General features: G+C 41.2%; 3 non-coding genes across 3 annotated transcripts; all 3 read left to right on the top strand.

Moving 5' to 3' along the window:
• Nucleotides 1–5595: 5595 nt before the first annotated feature.
• Nucleotides 5596–5669, top strand: TRNAT-AGU (transfer RNA threonine (anticodon AGU)). The gene has a single exon. It is a non-coding gene; the product is annotated as a tRNA-Thr (tRNA).
• Nucleotides 5670–6060: 391 nt separating this feature from the next.
• On the top strand, nt 6061–6134 carry TRNAT-AGU (transfer RNA threonine (anticodon AGU)). Its single transcript has one exon. It is a non-coding gene; the product is annotated as a tRNA-Thr (tRNA).
• A 293-nt stretch (nt 6135–6427) lies between these two features.
• On the top strand, nt 6428–6501 carry TRNAI-AAU (transfer RNA isoleucine (anticodon UAU)). The gene has a single exon. It is a non-coding gene; the product is annotated as a tRNA-Ile (tRNA).
• Nucleotides 6502–7005: the final 504 nt, after the last annotated feature.

The following is a 7005-nucleotide window of genomic DNA, read 5'->3' as shown; positions in this document are numbered from 1 at the left end:
TTTTCGACCTGTTTACCAGAGGCTGAGCCTCTGGAAGATGGATTAGTCGACTCAGCCGAAGCCACTAGTCACTTTATATTATTGGCATTGGTGGAAGTTGCAGTAGAAGTTGAGCAGGAGGGGGTGCTATTTGAATTTGGGCAATTCTTGGCGATATGTGAGAAAGCCCCACATTTAAAACAGCCTTGTGATGAGCCAGCTCCATTATTTGCCCTACTAGATTTGATCAATTGGCACTTGTTCCGAAGATGGTCGGGCGACCCGCAAGCATAGCATGTACGAGGTGTGACTGGTCGGCGAGGTGGAGGCCGAGGATTACCAAAAGAATGTGGGGGTTCTCTCGCGACACGCAAGGAATCGGCGTATCTAACTCCTTCCGCTGAGACTGCCAATGCTTCATGTTCGGAGAAGGTTTGCGGGCACGCCGCGAAACACAAGTATGACCTATAGGATGGTGAGATACCTTCCACAATAGCTTGTACAATCTGATCCTCCGGAAAGTGAAGAGCAAACACCCTAGTATAGAACTTAATATCTTGGATGAAGTCTGCCAAGTTTTCATCCAAGCGCTGTACACGATAATAGTACTTCTGAATAAGGGAGGACCTTGCCCTAGCCGGGATGAAGTTAGCTAGCAAGTGGGCGTGGAAATCCTCGATAGATGATTGCTCGGCAATGGCTCTTACTATTTTGTCTGGGAGAATACCAATTGCATAGGGATAGATGATTTGCAAAATCTGACAAGGAGAAAGAGAAAAAAACAAGGGCATGATCCTGGAACTCAACTAAAAACCTTAAAAAAGAAATAACTTCACTGGTGGTATTAACAGAAAACTTCGAGATACCTCTGAGCAACATTGCTAATGGATGAGGCAAGCTACTGAACCCAGGTGACATAGTAGGTAAAGTTTTAAGTGGCAAAGACGTTAATTCAGAACGTACATTATTCAACGAGGTTCGGCGTTCAGACTCGTTGTCCAATGGGGCAGAGGTTGTTTGGGCTGCAACGGTTTTCCTATTGACACCTCCCTTAGGAGGCTCTTCCTCGCTACCTACATTCACCGTGACGGGTTGATCAGTTTTGGGAGGAACTCCCCCAGTTAACAATTGGGTAACTTTACTGGACAATTCAGAAAGATTTTCGGGAACCATACTAGCTTCCTTCCTCTGAACGTCAATCAACTTCAGAGACAACAGATCGTTAACTCTATTTGAAAAATGAAATAGCCTGGCTTGCACACGCTTAATTTGATTAGGCGAAGGATCATTTTCTTCAAAAAACTAACTACAGATGCTAGCTCAGTAGTATTATCAGTGATCGTGGAAAGAGAGTCGTCAATTTCTTTCTCTCCCAAAGTGGGGATGGAAATGGGCAAATCAAGGGACTCTCTAAGCTTATTTGTGTCTACCGCAACCGTGCCTCCAGATTGCACATTTCTAATAGTCAATTCATAGATCAACTCCTCCTTGCGCAAATAGTTAAGATGGAGAACATCGCGAGGGCCGGGCATGATGACAGAACAATTTTGAAAAAGGAAAATTTAAAAATTCCAGCAACTGAGAAAATTGTTAGAGTTAGAATCAAAGCAATGTTTAGCCGCCAAAAGGGGCTAATTTGAGACCCATTCAACCACGCTCTGCTACCACTTGTTACCAAGTTTTTGTGGTAGGTAGAGGTGAAAGAAGGTGCGGGGGTGAACAGGTCTCAGGCTACGAAATTAAAGTTAATTTAAAATTTAACAATGTTATATTTTTTCCAAAATTCAGAAATAACACAAATGGCAGGTACAGAGTAGCAAGGCAACAAAAGTACAATTACAGTATTTACAGGATTTGGGCTTCGAGCCCCGAACTCGCAATTCTTGGGCAACTAGCCCAACTTTACCCCAAAACAAGATTTAACAGAGGGGCAGAAAACCCCATTCATGCCCAGGAGCACTTGCTCTAAATTACACAGAAAAGCCTCCTCGAGGCATACAACACTCAATTTTCGAGAAAGAGCCACTCGCTCTCAACTTTAAGCCTATCAAAGGCCATACCAAACTCCACCTTCAAGTTGTCCTCTAAGGACATAGACACAGGGGTAAAATACCCAACCTACTGAGGCCTATTAAGTGAGAAAAGGTTAATTACATGACCTCTAAAATAACAATTTGAGAGGAGGCGATCTGCACTCCTAATACATTTTGTTTAAAACCTAATCTGGCTCTAGGCCGCTAATGCAAGGGCTAATCCCATACTACAGAGGTGACTTTAGAAAAGAACAATTTACATTACATTAAGGAAGAATCGGTTGTGAGAAATAAGTTCACCTCAAAACAATATGAGTGGGAGCTCGAGAGGGATAAGCACTCTCTATCCCAATATGTAGCTTTAAAAGAAAATAGATGCTAAGAGTCTTTACATTTTAGGGAAAAGTTACATGGTGGAAACGCTTCGGACCCGCCCCGAGAGTTAAACTGCTAAGCTAGCAGGAAAAGAAGTTATTAAACGGCCATTATCTTGTTGTTGAACTGCTGCCCGAAGAAAGAGGTGCTTCCCGCCCTCTGCTACGTACTTTACACTTCGAAAGTTGGTACTGAAGTGGCGCAGAGACCCGAAAATCAGCAGTTTAAATACCCTCGTGGAAGGTTCGAGGCGTTTCGGAAATGAGAACACCCGCCCACAAAAACTTTATTGGCTAGGGTTAAGCAAGATATTCAAGTTGGAGAAGATACATTGGATTGGTCAGAAATTAATTAAAGATATTCGGGATTGGCTAAATTCAAAACAAGGGGAAGGAAAGGGTTATACATCCAACTTAAACAATAACAGAAAGAAATTTAACAAGGAACAAACTTTTGAAATAAAACTTTCTCCAAAAAAACAGTTCTTTCACTTCGCACTAGGGTGCACCATTGTAGTTCTTCAGTAGTGTCCTCTAGAAGAGAAAGTTCACACTTCTTACTACAGGTAAAACAAAAATACATCGAAAACGACCCAGTTCAGAAACTCCAAAATTTCCAAGTAGTGACATCTTCTGAGAAACTTGAAAATTAACACAGTAGATAAAGTTCAGACTTCCTCCAGCAGAGGAGTTTCAACTGGCGCAAAGTTTAAATTAGCGGCGTGGAGGTGTACCGCCCGGTACAATAATAATTATAGTTTTTGACAAATATGTTTTGCTATCAGCAACTATTAACCCTTAGCAATACCAAAGTATTTCAAATAACATGTACCTACTATTTGTGGGGGTGGGAATATTTTGGGATAACTAAGAATAGTTTTAGTTGTGAACGATTTATGCTATTATTTAGAGGAACAATGTGTGCAATAATAGTAAACTGAAATGTGTTGTGATATTTCACAAGACGTATCTGTGTCGGTGCAACGTAAAGCCACTAGCAGAAAAAAAGAAGAAGATATTTCTCTACAACTAACACTTGGAAGTTAATAGACAGGCAGAAACTTGGACATATTATTTGGTCACATGAATTATCGATGTACCCTGCAGCGGTAAGATTACCACGGATGATGACAAGATCTGTATGGCCATCAATACTGATGCCACCCCACATCATCACAGAACCTTGTCCGAATCGGTTGCCTTACTGGACAACATTTGGCGTGTACTGCTCACCACAGCATCTGCATACATGTTGACGTCCATCACGCTGTGTCAGGTAAAATCTGGACTCTTCTGTGAACAACACAGGTCTCCATTGGCGAAGTTGCCAGTTGACATGGGTACAGGCAAACAGAAGGCGAGCTACAAAATGTTGCTGCATTAAACACGGCACTCGAACAGGACGTCTGGGTCATAGGGACGCTTCTCTTAAGCTGTTCCTTACTGTCTAGCCAGACACCATGACTCCAGTGACCCTCCTGAGGTCTTGTTGCAGTTCTCTGGCAGTTGCTGAACGACGCCGCAACGCACAGATGGTCAGATATCGGTCATCCTGTGGGGTTGTCATGCGTCCATGACCTTGTCCAACCCTCCTTGTGAACTGGTCTGTCTCACTGTAGCGATTCCACAAGCATTGAATAACTGACGGAGAGACATTGAGATCCACAGCAACACAACGAAAAGTCCATCCTTCCTGGATCAAAGTGACGGCCCTTGCAACTTGAACCTCGTTAAGATGTCTCATGGGATGTGCTGGTTTACGTATAACATGCTCAAATGACCGCAATAGTCTGTGTACCTCACAACGACACACGGACTCACCGCTATTCACTTTGTTTTGAGGGGTCACCTGACAGTTTAATGCATGGCTACACCTACAGATAGAGTGTAACTTTGATTTGACATACCCTGAGCTGCTAAGGTCTCAAGGTATGCTGTACTACAAAATTAACGTTCACATACCAGAAGTTACAAAACATGTTCCTCTAATTGTTTTGAACTGTGTATATTAGGGAAAGGAAAGGAGTCAGCCATGATGTATCAATGATGATGTCCAGAGAAGGTGAGGTAATTACTGACAATTTACTAATAGCTAATGAATTAAATCATTGGTATGGGAACGTCTTTAATGAGCAGAATGGCCTGGCGATAGACATTATCGATAAAACTTAGAGCCTATTCTCAAAAATGGAAGATGCTTCAAAAATAGACTCCAGCATTCTGTAAACTGTGTGTAAATTTCTATGAGACGGTGTCATATTTTAATGCAATGCTCAACCCAATAGTTATCTGTTACCCGAGTTTTCATCTTTTTCATAAAAAAAGTCTCTAAAGTGGTTTTGTTGGTTTTTTATTTAAAGGATGGTGTCACTGTGTCCATCATGTACTTTTCCACATAGCACTTGTTGATGAATAATGCAGTGTAATTCAAGAGGCATATCAGTATTTCTGTTAGTAAATTCTATTCTTGTTCTTCCAATTAATCTAGTTTTTGTACCACTCATATTCCTTGCTCCATCTGTTGTTATAGCTGCCAATCCATGTCATCCTAAATGGAGGTCCTTCAATATTTCACTCAGTTGGAGAAACAAATCCTCGCCTGTTCTAGTTCCATGGATGCTTCTTGAAGATGCCAGCTCCTCAGTTATTTCACACACTTTATCAATGCCATGAATAAAAATTAAAAGTTGTGCTGTATCATGGACGTCATTACTTTCATCCAAAGCCAACAAAAAGCACTCAAATGATTTTGATTTTTCACTCAGTTGTGAGCACAAATTAGCCCATAGTTCTTCTGTTCTTCTCGTCATTGTGCTCTGCAATAAGCTGACCGAATTCATAAGCTTTTCTTATCAGGACACATTTCTTCTATTTCAGAAAGTATCCAGTTCTTCAAAAACTCCCCATCAGAAAATAATTTTCCATTTGCAACTCTATAACTACTGCGGACTGCAGCTACAGTATAGTGTATTTTCCTGGATCTGTTTTGTGAACATTTTTTTAGTGGTGAAAAGTGCATTTCCTTTTTACTGTAGACATGACTGATACAGAATCTATCCTTTTTGAATATTCTGAGCAATGTACAGACAAAACTATTATTTTTATACACAGTATTTTTACGTAAACTATCGTCGATCTGTGTTTTTTCTGTACAGTATACTTACACTTACCACCTACGTTACTTCGCCCGATGAAAGCACACACCGCGTGGCGCCGTAGCTTAGTTGGTTAAAGCGCCTGTCTAGTAAACAGGAGATCGAGGGTTCGAATCCCTCCGGTGCCTGATAACATTTTTATTACTTTACATAAAATATCGGAATTTTCTGTGTTATTGTTGTATACATACACTTTACCACCTACGTTAATTCACCCGTTGATAGCGCCCAGAAACATTCTTATTACTTTACTTCATCTATCGTAGAAATCTATGCTGTTGTTGTTTACTTACACATTAACTTAAGTTACTTCGCCCTATAAAACAACACACCGCGTGGCGCCGTGGTTTAGTTGGTTAAAGCGCCTGTCTAGTAAACAGGAGAATGAGGGTTTGATCCCTCTGGTGCATAGTAACATTCTTATTACTTTACTTCAACCATCGTCGATATGTGTATTTTTGTTGTATACTTACACTTTACCACCTACTTTATTTCACCCTACGAAAGCGCACACCGCCTGGCGCCGTGGCTTAGTTGGAGAAAGCACCTGTCTAGTAAACAGGAGATTGAGGGTTCGAATACCTCCGGTGCCTAGTAACATTCTTGTTACTTTACTTCATCTATCGTCGATATCTGTGCTGCTGTTGTTTACTTACACATTACCGTAAGTTACTTCACCCGATGAACCCACACACCGCGTGACGCCGTGGCTTAGTTGGTTAAAGCGCTTGTCTAGTAAACGGGAGATTCGAGGTTTCGAATCTGTCCGGTGCCCAGTAGCATGCTTACTTACTTTACTTCAATCGTCGGTCTGTTTCTTTTTTTTTTTCGTATACTTACATCTTACCACCTACGTTACATCGCCCAATGAAATCACACACAGCGTGGCGCCGTGGCTTAGTTGGTTAAAGCGCCTGTCTAATAAACAAGAGATCGAGGGCTCGAATCCCTCCGGTGCCTAGTGTACCGGGCGGTACACTTCCACGCCGCGAATTCAAATATTGCGCCAGTTGAAATCCCTCTACAGGAGGAAGCCTGAACTTTAACAATCTGTATTAAATCAAAAGTTTCTCGGAAGATGTTTCTACTGTAAATTTTGAAGTGTTCTTAACTATGTCTGTTTCGATTTGTATTTGTTTGCTCTGTAGTAAGAAGTGTGAACATTCTCTTCTAGATGGCACTACTTAAGAACTATAATTGTGCACCCTAGTGCGAAGTGAAGGAACTTTTTTTGAAGAAATTTGGTATTCATAAGTTTGTTCTTTGTTAAATTTCTTTCAGTCATTTTTTGGGTTGGCAGGATAACCCTTCTCTTTCCGCCAGTTTTGAATTTAACCAATCGGTAATTTCTGTAATTAATTTACCTCCAATCATAGCTTTCTTCCTCAGGTTTCCATGTGTAATTCCTTGTCTACCAATAAAGTTGAAGGGGTGTGTCTTTTTCATTCTTGAAAGGTCTCGAAT

Source organism: Anabrus simplex, chromosome 1 (genome assembly GCF_040414725.1).
Source record: "Anabrus simplex isolate iqAnaSimp1 chromosome 1, ASM4041472v1, whole genome shotgun sequence".
Taxonomy (NCBI): Eukaryota; Metazoa; Arthropoda; class Insecta; order Orthoptera; family Tettigoniidae; genus Anabrus; species Anabrus simplex.
The sequence above is the reverse complement of the archived record's forward strand: the minus strand, read 5'-3'. Positions and strand labels throughout refer to the sequence as shown.